This window comes from Somniosus microcephalus, chromosome 23 (genome assembly GCF_052327205.1).
Source record: "Somniosus microcephalus isolate GS21.2 chromosome 23, FLI_Smic_1.0, whole genome shotgun sequence".
Lineage (NCBI taxonomy): Eukaryota > Metazoa > Chordata > Chondrichthyes > Squaliformes > Somniosidae > Somniosus > Somniosus microcephalus.
The window spans coordinates 19,787,781-19,807,146 of NC_141009.1; positions in this window are offsets into that span (position 1 = coordinate 19,787,781).

Consider the following 19,366-nt stretch of genomic DNA (forward strand, 5'->3'; position numbering starts at 1 on the left):
AAAGACAAAAGGGATGATGGTGCAAGGCAAAAGGAGATGGTAATAGAACAAGTAAAGAAACAAAAGATGGGTCTAGAAGAGGTGTAAATGGGAATAGCAGAATCATCAACAGCTGCCATATAAAAAAATATGGGCAGAGGTTATGATTGGAAATTGTTGAACTCAATATGGAGTCCAGAAGGCTCATAGAAAGATGAGGTGCTGTTCCTCGAGCTTACATTGAGTTATGAGCTGAATTTGTTGAACTCAAATAACGCAGCAAAATGGAAATTCAATACAAAAAAAAGAATTAGCCAGTTATTTGAGTTGTAATTTTGAATTGAGTAGACTGTATTGTAAGTAAAGGTACGAGGTTGTATTTCTGGATGTTCAGTGTTCATATCTGTAGTACTTAGCTTACCATTCAACTACTACTATGTTATTTATTGTTTCTGAATCAGAAGATTGTGGGGATGCAATTGATCTTTGGTGGTAGCACAAAACAGGCAACAGTGAATCAGCCACCCATTTCACACCTTGCCTTGAAGTGGCCCAAGACCAATTCACCTCCTGTAGGTTCAAACCCCAAGTACTTATGGGCACGATCTAAACTGATACACCAGTGCAGGACGGTAGTGCTGCTTTGTCAGAGCTGATGTTCTTCCGGTGAGAGGGCTAGAGTGTCCCCTCTAACTGTTGCAGTAGTTCAGGTGGAAGTTAGAGATTCTATGGAAAGTGGCAGTCCCAGTGTCCTGTCCAGTATTCCTCCCTCAGCCAACACCATCAAAAACACATTAACTAGCTGTCCATTTCTAACTGTGTGTAAAATGGCTGCCTACACAAAATCACACTTCAAATTCTTTGTGAAGTGCTTTGCAATATTTCTGAGAGATGTGATATGGTGCTATATAAATTCAAGTTTTATTTATTACTCTGCACTCAACTGGTAAACCTTGACCGCAGTTATGAGCACTGTATGTTTACAAATAGAAATTTCAGTAATTTCCCTAAAAAATATTCTGTTTATTTTGCAGCCTCTAAAATGTTTTGAATATAGTAGAGCAGTTACAGGACCAGGTTCTGTGCAAATATTAATATTTATGTATGACATTTACATGGCCATTTAACTCCTGCATTTACAAATAGTTTCAGCTCCTCCTCATAAAACATTTTAACGTAAACCAAGTTTGAAAATTTATTGATTTCAGAATAACTTGGGATAGAGAGAAATAAACATTTCTACAATTTTGGCTGTAAGCAATGTTTAAATAAGAACATAAGAAATAGGAGCAGGAGTAGGCCATTCGGCCCCTCGAGCCTGCTCCGCCATTCAATAAGATCATGGCTGATCTGATCTTGGCTTCAACTCCACTTTCCCGCCCGCTCCCACCCTTGACTCCCCTGTAGCTCAAATATCTGCCTATCCCCGCCTTGAATATATTCAATGATTCCACCTCCACAGCTCTCTGGGGTAGAGAATTCCAAAGATGCACGACCCTCTGAGAGAAAAAATTCCTCCTCATCTCCATTTTTAAATGGACGACCCCTTATCCTGAAACTGTGCCCCCTAGTTCTTACTGCACCAACCCAGCTTGCCAAAAGTGCACATTCTGAAGCTGATCAGAATTCAGCACAGTGGTCGTGGGAGGTGGGTGGGGGTAATCCTTGATTTCACCATCTTAGAAATTCCAATTAATGGTCTGTTGCTTGTCCGCATGGTAGTGTATAAGAAGGATACAGTCATGAGGTGACTAGAACTCCATTCAATGTTTCAAACACATTTCTTCAACTCGCCCCTATGCGGCTGTCAAAGTGGGTCGAAGAAAAATCCCTGCACACAAATTGAGATGGCTGCCAGAAGGCAAACATGGCGAGAACGCACACCCACTCCCGCCACAGGCCCATTTGTAACATCCCTTGTTTTTTAAAGGCAAATGGCATTACAAAGCCTATTAAAAAGTGGTCAGGGCAGCAAATTGGACTTTGACTTTGATTCTGCTCTGAGCCGGGTCAAATCATTTCATAGTTCAGGAGTTCATAATGTTTAGTGCTCTGGTCAGCCATTTGATTCGATAGAATTAGCATGCAAATCCAATGGTCCTTTGTTACATTAATTGCAGTAAAAATGGTTATGTTGTATAGGGTAATTAGTAGCACTAATGTGACCTGAATTGGAACACTTCAAGTTAATTCGTGAATACCCACAGTTTTTCCAATTTGTATTTATCCAAGTTGATTAGTTACTTGTGACAGGCCACAGCAGCAAAGCTAAATGTATCCTCTCCACCCTAGTTTGGCATGTTTTCCTTTCCAACTTTTTAAGGTGGTTACTCGTCTGAGCTACGCTTCAACCAGTGACTGCTGCCCTTCAGTACCTGATCATTTATCATGCCTGAGCTTGAACAGTGAGTACCAGCAGGTTTTGTCACTTTGGGGAACACTGCAACCAAACCCAGTCCTGACTGTGTCTGACACCCATGCACACGTGCTTTTAAACAGGGGCCGCTGGATAAAGTTCAGGAATGGGAATCCTGGCTGCTTTTCCTTGTTATTGAACAGTCAGTTTTTTCGTGGGGTGGGAAATTTGTATGTGTTTCCTGACACTGTACATATGAGTAAATGTTAGTAATATTAGCTGTATACCGGGGAGGCTTTTTAAATCGTTAGCTATTAGACAAATTCACAAGTCAATTTCCATTGTGTTGATATGGTATTTCACATATAGCTAAGGTTGTACGTGCTTGGGTGACATTGTCTGTGGTGGAGACGGGGCTGAGTGATATAGAGTCATAGAGTCATAGAGTTTTACAGCACAGAAAGAGGCCCTTCGGCCCATCGTGTCTGCGCCGCCCATCCATCCCTGTCCAGTCTAATCCCATTTTCCAGCATTTGGTCCATAGCCTTGTATGCAATGGCATTTCAAGTGCTCATCCAAATGCTTCTTGAATGTTGTGAGGGTTCCTGCCTCTACCACCCTTTCAGGCATTGAGTTCCACATTCCAACCACCCTCTGGGTGAAAAAGTTCCTCCTCAAATCCCCTCTAAATCTCCTGCCCCTTACCCTGAATCTATGCCCCCTTGTTATTGACCCCCCTACTAAGGGGAAAAGTTCCTCTTTGTCTACCCTATCTATGCCCCATATCATTTTGTACACCTCAATCAGGTCCCCCCTCAGCCTTCTTTGCTCCAAGGAAAACAACCCCAGCCTGTCCAGCCTCTCTTCATAGCTGAGGCGCTCCATCCCAGGTAACATCCTGGTGAATCTTCTCTGCACCCTCTCCAAAGCAATCACATCCTTCCTATAGTGAGGCGACCAGAACTGCACACAGTACTCCAGCTGTGGCCTCACCAGCGTTTTGTACAGTTCCATCATAACCTCCCTGCTCTTATATTCTATGCCTCGGCTAATGAAGGCAAGTATCCCATATGCCTTTTTAACCACCTTATCTACCTGTTCCGCTGCCTTCAGGGATCTATGTACATGTACACCAAGGTCCCTCTGACCCTCTGTACTTCCTAGGGTCCTACCACTCATTGTGTATTCCCTTGCCTTATTTGTCCGTCCAAAATGCATCACCTCGCACTTTTCAGGGTTAAATTCCATTTGCCACTTTTCCGCCCATCTGACCAACCCGTTTATATCGTCCTGTAGCCTGAGGCTTTCCTCCTCACAATTTACCACCCCACCAATTTTCGTGTCATCTGCGAACTTACTGATCATACCTTTTACATTCTCATCCAAATCATTTATGTAGATCACAAACAACAAGGGACCCAGCACCGATCCCTGAGGTACCCCACTGGACACAGGCTTCCAGTCACAAAAGCAACCTTCGACCATCACCCTCTGCCTCCTGCCACTCAGCCAGTTTAGGATCCAACGCGCCAAGGCACCCTGGATCCCATGGGCTCTTACCTTCTTGACCAGTCTCCTATGCGGGACTTTGTCAAAAGCTTTACTGAAGTCCATGTAAACCACATCCACAGCATTTCCCTCATCCACCCCCCTAGTCACCCCCTCGAAAAATTCAATCAGATTTGTCAGACATGATTTACCCTTGACAAAGCCATGCTGACTATCCCCGATTAATCCTTGCCTCTCCAAGTGGAGACTAATTTTGTCCCTCAGAATTTTTTCCAATAATTTCCCTACCACAGATGTTAGGCTCACTGGCCTGTAATTCCCTGGTTTATCCCTGCTACCCTTCTTGAATAATGGTACTACGTTAGCTGTTCTCCAGTCCTCTGGTACATCCCCTGTGGCCAGAGAGGTTCTGAAAATTTGTGTCAGAGCCCCTGCAATCTCCTCCTTTGCCTCCCACAGCAGCCTGGGATACATCTCGTCTGGGCCTGGGGATTTATCCACTTTTTGGCCTGCTAAAACCGCTAGCACCTCCTCCCTCTCGATGCTAATATGTTCAAGTATGTCACAGCCCCCTTGCCCGATTTCTATGTCTGCATCGTCTTTCTCCATAGTGAACACAGATGCAAAAAATTCATTTAAAACCCCGCCTACATCATCTGGCTCTACACACAGATTGCCACTTTGGTCCCTAATGGGCCCTACCCTTTCCCTGGTTATCCTCTTGCCCTTAATATACTTATAAAACATCTTAGGATTTTCCTTTATTTTGCTCGCCAGTGTTATTTCATGGCCCCTCCTCGCCCTCCTAATTTCTTTTTTAAGTATGCCCCTGCATTTTTTATACTCCTCTAGGGCTTCTTCCGTCTTTAGTCTTTTGTAACTGCCAAAAGCCCCCCTTTTATTTCTAATGCATTTTTGTATATCCCTTGTCATCCAAGGTTCCCTTTGCTTGTTGGTCCCACCCTTGACCTTTACAGGAACATGTTGGCGTTGTACTCTCTCTATTTCCCTTCTGAAAGTCTCCCACTGTTTTGATGCGGATTTTCCTATAAGTAGCTGCTCCCAGTCCAATTTGGCCAGATCCTGCCTTATCATATTAAAATCGGCCTTCCCCCAATTTAGAACCCTTATTTCCGGGCCGTCTTTGTCTTTTTCCATGACCACCTTAAATCTCACCGAATTGTGGTCACTGTCGCCAAAATGCTCTCCTACTGACACTTCCACCACTTGCCCGGCTACATTCCCCAGAATTAGGTCCAGTACCGCCCCCTCTCTTGTAGGACTTTCTACATGTTGGCTCAAAAAGCTCTCCTGGATGCACTTTAAGAATTCTGCACCCTCTAAGCCTTTCACACTCTGACTATCCCAATTTATATTGGGGAAGTTGAAATCCCCCACTATTATTACCCTATTATTTTCGCACTTTTCTGAGATTTGCCTACATATCTGTTCCTCTATCTCCCCCTGACTGTTTGGGGGCCTATAGTACACTCCCAGCAAAGTGCTTGCCCCCTTTTTGTTTTTAAGTTCTACCCATATGGCCTCATTAGAGGAACCCGCTAATATATCATCCCTCCTTACAGCAGTAATTGACTCCTTAATTAATATTGCAACACCCCCTCCCCTTTTACACCCCCCTCTGTCTCGCCTGAAGATTCTATACCCCGGAATATTGAGCTGCCAGTCCTGACCCTCCCTCAACCATGTCTCCGTGATAGCAACAATATCGTACTCCCATGTGTTCAACAACAACTTCAGTTCATCCACCTTATTTGCAAGACTCCTTGCATTAAAATAAATGCCTTCCAGCCCTGCCATATTCTCTTTTGCCTTCACATATTTGCTTTGCCTTCCCAGCTGACTTGTTTTTCCCTCTGTATTTGGCTGTAAATCACCCCCTACTATAGCTCCACTCTGTACCCCATCCCCCTGCCAAGTTAGTTTAAACCCCCCCCAGCAGTGCTAGCAAACCTCCCCGCAAGGATATTGGTTCCCCTCTGGTTGTTGGTTGTAACTCTCTCTCTGTGAAAGGCAAATGGATAGATATTTAGGACTGAGTCACTCTATCTTCACCGCCCACCCCGCCCCATCCCCCCCCTTTGTGGAATTTTGAAGCGAGGTATTGTTCTTTTCCACTGGTTTGGTTGTGCTGACTGGTTTCTTGTATGGCAGGGTGGTGGTGGAGGGGTTGGGTCATTCCTATGGGTCATCATGCAACACAGGTTTGATCAGATTGCCTTGTATTTCTCCCATTCCAAGTATAGGCTGTGCATGAAACACTTGCATTTATCATATCAAAACCTCTGAAAAGTACTTCACATACTGAATTAATTCTGAAGTGCAGTGTTATCCACTGGTTGGTTATGGGAATATATGAGTTGTACAATAGTAGGGGGTGCACCTCCTTGCTAATAACTGTGAATAGCGCTCAACTGAGAAGCAAAAGAAGGGATTGCGTCTTCAAGAGTGTTGAGAATATTTTTCCTATTAAATTGGTTGTACTGCTGAAGTATTTTCTGAAATAAAATAAGTAGCGCCACGTGAATTCTCATGATTAGCTTGGTTATTAGTGCATGAAGGAATCGGATTGTCTTAAGCATGTTTGTGTTAAGCATTCTGATACTTCATGAAATTCCTATTAGTCAGATGGCTTAGCTTCTTTTGCAATGGAAAGGTACTAAATTATTCTCATTACAGAAACAACCTGGGTATAATGAAATTAAGCAAAAGAGATTGCAGGACGAGAATACTCAGTTTCTGTGACAAAGGCGCTGGAGCCGAGTCCATTAAAATGCATTGTACAGGAAACTCTTTGGTATCCGGCACCGACGGGACCACCGTGTTGCCGGTTGATCAAAAATTCTGGATGACGGAGAGTGTTATCTACCGAGGCTATTTTTAACAAAGAAAAACAAAGAAAATCAAAAAATCTGCAGTATACAGTAACTGGGTACTCACCTACAGAATGTTGTGTGAAATGGATGGTGGAAGATGCTTGATTAAGTACAGTACTGCCAGTTGAAGGTAATGCAATGCAATGACTACCAGCAGCGTGGGAGACACACAGTACCCCTGTAAAATGGCGGATCAGAAGAGACTACCGGCAGCGTGGGAGAGTCAGACTCCTGTTACAGGGGTATTGAGGTGTTCCGACTTCTGACAGCGCCAAGAAGCCGTGTAGTGGCTGTTGGACCCGTGGTTCAGTGGATAAATAATCACACGGATGCTGTACATTAACAAATAACAGGTCTTTACTGGAGGAGGGTAATCTCTAGACTGGGGTACAGAGGCATGCACAAAGCTTATATACCGGTGTGGTCACTGCCGGTACTACAGTATGCAGGAGCTGTAAAAAGTAGTTCTGACTTAAAGGCACATACACTACAATTCCTCCCCTTTTAGATTAATAATAACCCCCTTAATATTCAAATAACAATTACATTTTTACATGTACATTAAATAACAAAAGTCCATTTATAGATTCAGTCTTTGGGGCGGCTTCCTGACCCTTTCGGGATAGCGCCTTTCCAGAGGTTCTTGTTCTTGGTGCAGAGGCAATTCTGACCCCTTTTCATCGGGTAGTTCATCGGGTTCCACTGCTACTGGGTCTGAAGTAGATGCTACCGGTGTGTCGGGTTCATCCCCAGGTACTCGAGACATGGGGTTGACGCGTTCCTGTGACGCTAAGATCTGATCGACGTGGCGTCTCACAATGTTCTCCCCGACATCCACTGTGTACATTAATGGCCCCTGCCTTGTACATATCGTTCCGGGTTGCCACTTCTCTGTTCGATAGTCACGGGCCAAGACTGGTTGCCCTACATTGAAGCTCCTTGTCGGCTTCTCATTGATGTGCTGGAATTGTTTGTCCTCAACATTTCTTTGCACATTTGGTCTGAGCAAGTCCAGACAAGATCTCAACCTTCGGTTAAAGAACATCATGGCCGGGGTCTGGTTGGTAACTGCACGTTTCGCGTTTCGGTAGGCTAATAAGAAATTGTCCATCTTATGCTGTAGTGGAATTTCCTCGTCGCACATGGCCTTTATCACCTTCTTAAAGGTTTGTACGAACCTCTCAGCCAATCCATTTGTGGCTGGATGATACGGGGCGGATGTGTAATGCCTTACCCCATTCCTTTTCATGAATTTTTGGAACTCGTCGGACACAAACTGTGGTCCATTATCAGAGCAGATCTGCTCTGGCAAACCGTTTCTGGCAAATATGGTCCGTAGGACTGCAATCGTTTTCTCTGTAGTGGTTGAAGACATCTTTATCACCTCAGGCCACTTTGAATGAGCATCCACTGCTATTAAGAACATTGAGTCCATGAATGGACCAGCGAAATCAATGTGCACCCATTGCCATGGAGAGGAGGGCCACTCCCATGGGTGTAGAGGGGCATGTGGTGGTGCATTTTGGACCTTCTGGCATCCTAAGCAGCTCTTAGTTAGGTCTTCGATTTGTTGATCGATTCCCGGCCACCACACATAAGCCCTAGCAAGGCTTTTCATTTTCACTCCCCCCAGATGACCTTCATGTAGCTCATTTAGCACTCTCTCCCTTAACATGGGTGGAATCACCACTCTGGATCCACACATCACTGTCCCCTGGCATACTGACAGCTGTTCTCTTCTGGATGAGAATGCTGGCAACAGTGAGTCGCCATGTGTTGGCCATCCCCTCACCGTCAATTCATATACCCGTGACAGCGTCGGACCATTGCGGGTCTCCTTCTCTATATCCGCGTTTGTTACTGGCAATCGTTCAATTATCGACGAATAAAATATCTCGATAGGGTCCACTGCTGGTGCTTCCTCCACAGTAGGCAGTGGCAGGTGCGATAGCCCATCAGCGTTCCCATGCTGTTTCGTGCCTTTATATTCTATTTCATATTGATTCGCCCCTAGAAACAGGGACCATCTTTGTAACCGCTGTGCAGTCATTACTGGCATGCGCTTCTTAGGATTAAAGATGGAGACAAGTGGTTGGTGGTCAGTCAGCAAGGTGAACTTCTGCCCATGCAGATAGTGGTTGAATGTTTTTACTCCCCATACTAGGCTGAGGGCCTCCCTGTCAATCTGGGCGTAGTTGCGCTCGGCTGAGGTTAGTGACCGAGATGCAAAGGCTACTGGCCTCTCCAACCCGTCTGGGAATTTGTGCGACAGCACCGCTCCAATGCCGTAGGGTGATGCATCACATGCCAAACGAATTGGTAGTGCTGGATTGAAATGGGCCAACACCTCTTTTGAGGTGATCAATTCTTTACACTTCTGGAAAGCTCATCTCCGTTCGTCACCCCACTTCCATGGTACCCCTGTTTGCAGTAGGGTGTTCAGCGGGTGTAATACCGTAGACAAATTTGGTAAGAACTTGCGGTAATAGTTTACCAGCCCGAGGAACGACCTCAGTTGTGACACATTTTCCAGTGCTGGAGCCTTGACTACTGCCTCAATCTTGTCAGGGGACTTATGTAACCCCTCTTCATCGATGACGTGGCCGCAATACGAGATCTGTTTCTGGAAAAACTCGCACTTGTGGCGATTAGCTCGTAGCCCATACTCCTTTAATCTGGTAAGCACCTTCTCCAAGTTAGCGAGGTGATCACCGTCATTTTCGCCCGTGACCAAGATGTCGTCCAAATAACACTGGGTCCCTGGAATCCCTTGCAGGACCTGATCCATCGCCCTTTGCCAGATAGCCGGAGCCGAGGCTACTCCAAACACCAGGCGGTTGTATTGATAGAGACCTTTATGAGTGTTGATCCTAAGGTAATCTTTCGAAGCTTCTTCTACCTCCATTTGCAAGTACGCCTGGGCTAGATCAATTTTGGTGAAGCGTTTACCACCAGATAGCGAGGCGAAAATATCCTCAATACGTGGAAGCGGATATTGCACCGTGTGAAGGACTGGGTTCACTGTCACCTTAAAATCCCCACAGATGCGGACCTTCTTTGGTTCCCCAGGCGTATTACTCAACGACCTCTTCATTACAGGAACGATGGGTGTAGCCCACTCGCTCCAGTCCACTTTGGACAGTACTCCTGAACGTTCCAACCCTTCCAGCTCTGCTTCAACAGCTGGTCTGATCGCATAAGGCACTGGTCTGGCCTTCAGAAACTTTGGGCTTGCATTTTCCTCTATTTTAATTGTTGCTGTTATTCCTTTTAGTGTTCCTAGTCCCTCCTGGAACACTTCTTTTGTGTCAGTTAGCATTTTTGACAGTCGTCCAGGTGTGACGTCGTCATCCTTTTTGGCCTCAACCTTCAGTGCCTGTATGGAATGCCAATCTAATTGTATCTTCCGGATCCATTCACGTCCTAGCAGTGGTGGTCCTCCATTTGGCAATACATATATATCCATTTTAGGTATTTCCTGGCTTTTATATGTCACTTTCACCCTTTTTTTTCCTTTTGGGTAGACTTTTTGCCCCGTATACGTCTTCAAGACAATCTCTGTAGCTTTCAAGGGTATGTGTGAAAATAGCCGCTTGTAGTCTCTTTGATTTATGACTGTTAGAGCTGACCCTGTGTCCAATTCCATTTCCACTTGGACTCCGTCTATCTTGAGTGTAACCCAGATAGTCTGGTGATCCTCCATTTCGGTTACATTATGTAGTTTCAGACAACCCAGCTCCTTGCTTCCGGAGTCTGTGTCACTTTTCTGTTCGTCTGAACCACTGTCCATCACCTGGTGTACCTTTTTGTACTTCTCCTGTGGAGATTTCTTACTGTTGGTTTTCTTCCCAGACCTGCAGACTCTTGCTATGTGTCCTGTTTTCCCACACTGTCTGCACACTTGGTCCTTGAACCAACAATCTTTCTGGTCATGTGTTGTTCTGCCACAGTGATAGCACTTCCCTGTTCCATAGGTCATTTCGTTGGTGCCATATTCTTGCGGTCTCCGTTGTATCTCTGCAGCGTCCCTTGCGGCTGCTTCGTGTGATACTGCCATACTGAAAGCTTTGTCCAGCGTAAGGTCCTTTTCTGATAGAAGCCGTTTCTGGGTTCCTTCACTTTGTAGCCCACACACAAACTTGTCCCTTAACGTGTCTGTTAGTCCCGCTCCAAACTGGCAGTATTTCGATAGCTTGCGCAGTTCCGTTAGGTACTCAGCATTGCTTTCGTCTTTGTGTTGGTTCCTTTTATGGAGCTTAAATCGTTCTGCTATCAGCAGCGGTGTGGGGTTTAAGTGGTCTTGTAGGATTTCTACTATGCTTTCAAAATTCTTGTTTACCGGCTTTTCTGGGGTTATTAGATTTCGCAGTAACCCATGAGTTTTTGCACCCATGGAATTTAACAGAACCAGTGCTTTATTAGCATCTGGCACTTCATTTGCCCTGCAGTACACCTCAATACGTTCCACATATGTCGCCCAATCTTCGACTTCATTGTCGAACGTAGAGATACTGCCACTCTTCGGCATCCTTGGTTGTGCATTAACTATCACCAATGGCACCTCCCGCGCTTCCCCTTCTTCTCCACTAGCACAAAATGGCGTCTCCCGCGCTTTCCTTCCTTCCCGCGCTCGCCCTTCTCCGCTGCGGCTTCTCAAAATGGCGTCTCCCGCGCTCTTCCTTATTCTCCGCAGCTCAATGGCGTCTCCCGCGCTCTCCCTGCTTCTCCGCGGCTCAATGGCATCTCCCGCGCTCTTCCTTCTTCTCCGCGGCTCAATGGCGTCTCCCCTTGCTTCGCCCCGCGGACCCTGATCAGCCCGTGATCCCTGGCTGTGCTCTGCGTGTTCTTCTGTTGATATTTTTTGACGCGGTCAGTCTAGAACCCGGCTGTTTCTTACCCTCTCTCTCTCCGGTTGCTTTATTTTTCCTCGACGCCGCTCGGTGTTCAACCCCTGGCTGCGCCCTGTGCTTTTCACCCTCTGTCTTACCCCGTCGACGCTGCTCGGCTCTCTCTCTGCCGTCGGTCGGCTCCAGCCGCCGCTGCTCGGGAAGGGTCTGCTCCGGACCTGTCTTCGGTCTCTTACTGCTCGTTGTGGCTGGGGAACCAAGCCCGGCTCTCCACAGCCTCCCCAGCGAAGTTGGATCTCTGCCTGACTGCTGGGCGGTTGCTCGTGGTCGACGCCCGTGTTCCTGGCCTCGACTATTTTTTTTTTTTTTCTTTTATGTTGCAGGTAGATTCGAATCGACACTCGTCGCCACTGTTGGATCCGTGGTTCAGTGGATAAATAATCACACGGATGCTGTACATTAACAAATAACAGGTCTTTACTGGAGGAGGGTAATCTCTAGACTGGGGTACAGAGGCATGCGCAAAGCTTATATACCGGTGTGGTCACTGCCGGTACTACAGTATACAGGAGCTGTAAAAAGTAGTTCTGATTTAAAGGCACATACACTACAGTGGCAGTTTGGAGAACTACCCCCACTGACTAACTCGGCCACCGCGGGAGACTCGGACTCGGACACATTGCCGGTTATTGAGGTGTTGTTTTCGGAGTGAGAATTTTGCCGGTTAATAGAGAATTCTGGATATTTAGGTGCCGGTTAAACAAGAGTTTCCTGTATGAAGAGAATCCAGATTTGAATGCCAGCTGAAATCCAAATTCAAATGTGGATTCTCAGCCTCTGAGCGGGAGATCTGGCATTGTATCGCTCAAGGTTTTGGTGGTCTCCCCTACCATGATCGCATTTTAACCTGTGTAACAAGTTATAATGTGAGGTCTAGAGAGGAATTTATTATCTTCTTGCTCCTTTTTCAAGCTGAATGCTAATTTTTTTTGTATGTTCGTGCCATTTGTTGTAGTATTTCATTATGGGCCAATGTAGCAACGTAATTTTTTTTTTGCAATGATAATTAATCACTTTGACACGTTGAGTGTCAAGTTGCATTGAAACTTTTGAGGTGATAAATTGTGATTTTCAGCCGCATTGTTTCTGCCACTCTGAAGTGATGTAAGGCACAGTGCTCAACACAAATGAGCATTATTTCTGATTACAATGTTGAATAGACGTTGGTGAAACCATCACAATTATATTTCAGGAAAAGAGCCATCTCAGCATTGGCAGACATTACGTAAGTTTTATCCACTGTTTAATGTAAGCAGGTTTGACCAATTTCACAGAACCGTAGAATCCTATGGCACAGGAACAGGACATTCGGCCCATCACTGGGGTTTTTCTCCATAGGAACCACCTAGTCCAACCCCATTACAAAAGCAAAATACTGCGGATGCTGGAAGTCGGAAATAAAAACAGAAAATGCTGGAAACACTCAGCGGGTCAGGCAGCATCTGTGGAGAGAGAAACAGAGTTAACGTTTCAGGTCGATGACCTTTCATCAGAACTGGTCGGTAGTAGGGAAAATGCTAGAATCTATTATTAAGGACGTGGTAACAGGGCACTTAGAAAATAATAATAGGATTGGGCAGAGTCAACACGGATTTATGAAAGGGAAATCGTGTTTGACAAATCTGTTAGAGATTTTTGAGGTTGTAACTAGCAGAATAGATAAGGGGGAACCAGTTGGTATGGTGTATTTGGATTTTCAGAAGGCATTCGATAAGGTGCCACACAAGAGGTTATTAAACAAAATTAGGGCTCATGGGATTGGGGGTAATATACTAGCATGGATTGGGGATTAGTTAACAGACAGAAAACAGAGAGTAGGAATAAATGGGTCACTTTCGGGTTGGCTAGTGGGGTACCGCAAGGATCAGTGTTTGGGCCTCAGCTATTCACAATCTACATCAATGATTTGGATGAGGGGACCAAATGTAATATATCCAAGTTTGCTGATGATACAAAGCTGGGTGGGAATGTAAGCTGTGAGGAGGATGCAAAGGGGCTTCAAGGGGATATAGACAAGCTAAGTGAGCGGGCAAGAACATGGCAAATGGAATATAATGTGAGGAAATGTGAAGTTATCCACTTTGGTAGGAAAAATAGAAAAGCAGAGTATTTTTTAAATGGTGAGAGATTGGGAAATGTTGGCGTTCAAAGGGACCTGGGTGTCCTTGTACACAAATCACTGAAAGTTAACATGCAGGTACAGCAAACAATTAGCAAAGCAAATGGTATGTCAGCCTTTATTACAAGAGGATTTGAGTATAAGAGTAAAGACATCTTACTGCAATTATATAGGGTCCTGGTGAGATCACAGCTGGAGTATTGTGAACAGTTTTGGTCTCCTTAACTAAGGAAGGATATACTTGCCATAGAGGGAGTGCAACGAAGGTTTACCAGACTGGTTCCTGGGATGGGGGGATTGTCCTATGAGGAGAGATTGAGTAGACTAGGCCTATATTCTCTAGAGTTTAGAAGAATGAGAGGTGATCTCATTGAAACATACAAAATTCTTACAGGGTTTGACAGAGTAGATGCAGGGAGGATGTTCCCCCTGGCTGGGGAGTCTAGAACCAGGGGTCACAGTCTCAGAAGAAGGGGTCAGCCATTTAGGACTGAGATGAGGAGAAATTTCTTCACTCAGAGGGTGGTGAATCTTTGGAATTCTCTACCCCAGAGGGCTGTGGAGGCTCAATCGTTGAATAAATTTAAAATGGAGATAGACAGTTTCCTAGCAGATAAGGGAATTAGGGGTTACGGGGAGAGGGCAGGGAAGTGGACATGAGTCTAGATTCGGATCAGCCATGATCCTATTGAATGGCAGAGCAGGCCCGAGGGGCCATATGGCCTACTCCTGCTCCTACTTCTTATGTTCTTATGTAATATATTCAAGATAGAGATCGATAAATTTTTGGATATTAAGTGAATCAAGGGATATGGGGAGAGTGCAGGAAAGTGGAGTTGAGGTAGAAGATCAGCCATGATCTTATTGAATGGTGGAGCAGGCTCGAGGGGCCAAATGGTCTACTCCTACTCCTAATTCTTATGTTCTTATGTTCTTATATTATTTCTACCTGCTGTGAGATGGTAGAGGAGATGTTGGAGTGTCAGAGCCTCACAAAATGACATGCAATAAGTGAAGTTCACCACTGCTCTCATCTTCTCAGACTTGGCATTTTTAAACTCCAATGAGAGCAGTCATTTGAGTTTAATGTTTATAGCTCCTCAAACGGTTTGGCTGATTAAGCGGGTGAGTAGCTCAGCAATTATAGACAAGAAAGGTCCAACATTCAATCTGCTGAGTTAGCTGATCTTAGCTGGGCTGATGGGATGGTTGCCACAATTGGCTCTAATGCTCCTGGGTTGAGAGGAAGATAATCCACGGTTGCTGCTTCTTATCACTATCCAGTGATCTTTGCAGGTGGACATTGGGTAATGATAGGATCAGACTCAACTACAACATGCCCATAGTAGAATAGCCTGCTGAAACTCACTATCTCGGCTTGAATGTGCAGAATGGACATTTGGGTGAGATATTGCAACCAATGGAACCATACTCCAGCAAGGAGGCAACAGCCTCTACAGCAAGGTGGGGAGAAAAATAGGGATTATAAAAAAAAACAGTGTTTATATATATTCTTGTTTGTATGAACACTTGGGTGGTATTAGGGTAGAAGTGGTACAAACAGCAGCATCACTGTGTCTGTGTCTATACCTTCTTGAATTGTCTCGATAGCTAATTTGCCAATTTACCTGAACCATCTACCTTTTTTCGCCTTGTCATTAGCTCTGAGACTGGGATCCTCTTCTGGTAGATCAAATTGGCAAATACAATCCCAACCAGTTCTTACAATAATATGGGCCAACACCCCATGCTTCAGATTGTTCCAAGTTTTCCAACGTCAACCCAATCGCTTTTCACTTTGGCGCATGTTTGTCAGCAACACTTTGTCAGATTTTGGACTTGCAGTGCATTTACACATCACCTTTAGTGTCACTGCGAAATGCGACCGCTTTTCAACGACACTAGAGATGTTGTGTAACCAGGGTCGATGGAAATCACATCGATCTGCCAAACCCAACTGCCTAACCCCAGCACCTAGTGGTTTCAGACCCAAACTGCGGATCACAGACCACAATGTAAGCACATTGGTTGTCCTTCCTGAGGATGAAGTTTGAAATAAGTTTAAAGGTTTTATAAAAATAAAACGTAACTGTTGTAGTGTATGTGCCTTTAAGACAGAACTACTTTTACAGCTCCTGTATACTGTAGTACCGGCAGTGACCACACCTGTATATAAGCCTTGCGCATGCCTCTGTACCCCCAGTCTTGAGACTACCTTCCTCCAGTAAATACCTGTTTATCGTTAAGTTACAGCATCCGTATGGTTATTGAAAAACAGCATACTCTCAGAATCACGGATCTAACAGTGGCGACGAGTGTCGATTTGAATCTACCTGCAACTCTGCATTTCCCTTCGAGGATTCGCTCCGGGAGGGCGGTGTAACAAAAAAAAAAAGTCGAGGCCAGGAACACGGGCGTCGACCACGAGCAACCGCCCAGTCGTCCGGCAGAGAGTGAACATCGCAGGGGAGGCTGTGGAGAGCCGGGCTTGGTTCCCCAGCCACGACGATCAGCAAGAGACTGACGACAGGTCCAGCACAGACCCTTCCCGGACAGCGGCGGCTGGAGCCGACCGACGGCGGAGAGAAAGCCGAGCAGCGTCGACGGGGTAAGACAGAGGGTGAAGCGCACAGGGCGCAGCCGGGGGTTGAAAACCGAGTGGCGTCGAGAGGAAGAAAAAAAAAAAAAAAAAAACCGGAGAGAGGGTAAAGCAACAGCTGGGTTCAGGACCGAGCGGTGTCGAGAAAAAAAAAAGAATGCGCAGAGCACAGCCAGGGCTCAAGGGCTGAACAGTGTCCGCGGGGAGAAGAAGGGAGATCGCGGGAGACGCCATTGAGCCACGGAGAAGAAGGAAGAGCGCGGGAGACGCCATTTTTAGAAGCCGCAGCGGAGAAGAAGGGCGAGCGCGGGAAGGAAGGAAAGCGCGGGAGACGCCATTTTGTGCCAGCGGAGAAGAAGGGGAAGCGCGGGAGATGCCATTTTTGACAGTAAATCACACCCAGGGATGCCGAAGAGTGGCAGTATCTCTACGTTCAACAATGAAGTCGAAGATTGGGCGACATATGTGGAACGTATTGAGGTGTACTGCAGGGCGAATGAAGTGCCAGATGCTAGTAAAGCACTGGTTTTGTTAAATTCCATGGGTGCAAAAACTTATGGGTTACTGCGAAATCTAATAACCCCAGAGAAGCCGGTGAACAAGAATTTCAAAAGCATAGTAGAAATCCTACAGGACCACTTAAACCCCACACCGCTGCTGATAGCAGAACGATTTAAGTTCCATAAAAGGAACCAACACAAAGACGAAAGCAATGCTGAGTACCTAACAGAACTGCGCAAGCTATCGAAACACTGCCAGTTTGGAGCGGGACTAGCAGATACGTTAAGGGACAAGTTTGTGTGTGGGCTACAAAGTGAAGGAACCCAGAAACGGCTTCTATCAGAAAAGGATCTTACGTTGGACAAGGCTTTCAGTATGGCAGTATCACACGAAGCAGCCGCAAGGGGAACTGCAGAGATACAACGGAGACTGCAAGAATCATCTCAAATCAAATCAAATCAACTTTTATTGTCATTGTTAGTGCACAAGTGCAGTACAACGAAATGTAGGCTTGCGGCTCCCGAGAGTGTACATTTAGATTAAGACATTTAAACATTCAACATACATTTGGCTTGTAATACATTAACATAAACATAACCATAATAAAGTGCATTGGCAGATGTGCAGGCTTTAGAGTTTATTTGTGGAGTTCAGTAGGATGACAGCCCTGGGAAAGAAGCTGTTCCTAAATCTGGTCGTACGGGTGCGAATGCATCTGTAGCGTCTCCCAGATGGCAGGAGGGTGAACAGACTGTGGCTGGGGTGGGTAGGGTCTTTGATGATGGACCGTGACCTCCGTAAACAGCGTTTCTGGTATATGTGCTCTATGGTCGGTAGCCGGGTGCCGGTAATGCGTTGGGCAGTTTTGACTACCCGCTGCAGGGCTTTCCGGTCATAGTAGCTACAGCTGCCATACCATACTGTGATACAGTTTGTCAGGATGCTCTCTATTATGCAGCGGTAAAAGTTAGAGAGGATCAGGGGTGACAGGTTACATCCCTTCAGCCTCCTTAGGAAATATAGGCGCTGCTGGGCCTTCTTCATATGGCACCAATGAAATGTCCTATGGAACAGGGAAGTGCTATCGCTGCGGCAGAACAACACATGACCAGAAGGATTGTTGGTTCAAGGACCAAGTGTGCAGACAGTGTGGAAAAGCAGAACATATAGCAAGAGTCTGCAGGTCTGGGAAGAAAACCAACAGTAAGAAATCTCCACAGGAGAAGTACAAAAAGGTACACCAGGTGATGGACAGTGGTTCAGACGAACAGAAAAGTGACACAGACTCCGGAAGCAAGGAGCTGGGTTGTCTGAAACTACATAAGGTAACCAAAATGGAGGATCACCAGTCTATCTGGGTTACACTCAAGATAGACGGAGTCCAAGTGAAAATGGAATTGGACACAGGATCAGCCCTAACAGTCATAAACCAAAGGGACTACAAGCGGCTATTTTCACATATACCCTTGAAAGCTACAGAGATTGTCTTGAAGACGTATACGGGGCAAAAAGTCTACCCCAAAGGAAAAATAAGGGTGAAAGTGATATATAAAGGCCAGGAAATACCTAAAATGGATATATATGTATTGCCAGATGGAGGACCACCACTGCTAGGACGTGAATGGATCCGGAAGATACAATTAGATTGGCATTCCATACAGGCACTGAAGGTTGAGGCCAAAAAGGATGACGACGTCACACCTGGACGACTGTCAAAAATGCTAACTGACGCAAAAGAAGTGTTCCAGGAGGGACTAGGAACACTAAAAGGCATAACAGCAACGATTAAAATAGAGGAAAATGCAAGCCCAAAGTTTCTTAAGGCCAGACCAGTGCCTTATGCAATCAGACCAGCTGTCGAAGCAGAGCTGGAAGGGTTGGAACGTTCAGGAGTACTGTCCAAAGTGGACTGGAGCAAGTGGGCTACACCCATCGTTCCTGTAATGAAGAGGACGTTGAGTAATACGCCTGGGGAACCAAAGAAGGTCTGCATCTGTGGGGATTTTAAGGTGACAGTGAGCCCAGTCCTTCACACGGTACAATATCCGCTTCCACGAATTGAGGATATTTTTGCCTCGCTATCTGGAGGTAAATGCTTCACCAAAATTGATCTAGCCCAGGCGTACTTGCAAATGGAGGTAGAAGAAGCTTCGAAACAATACCTTACGATTAACACTCATAAAGGTCTCTATCAATACAACCGGCTGGTGTTCGGGGTAGCCTCGGCTCCGGCTATCTGGCAAAGGGCAATGGATCAAGTCCTGCAAGGGATTCCAGGGACCCAGTGTTATTTGGACGACATCTTGGTCACGGGCGAAAATGACAGTGATCACCTCGCCAACTTGGAGAAGGTGCTCACCAGATTAAAGGAGTATGGGCTACGAGCTAATCGCCACAAGTGCGAGTTTTTCCAGAAACAGATCTCGTATTGTGGCCACGTCATCGATGAAGAGGGGTTACATAAGTCCCCATAAAAGATTGAGGCAGTAGTCAAGGCTCCAG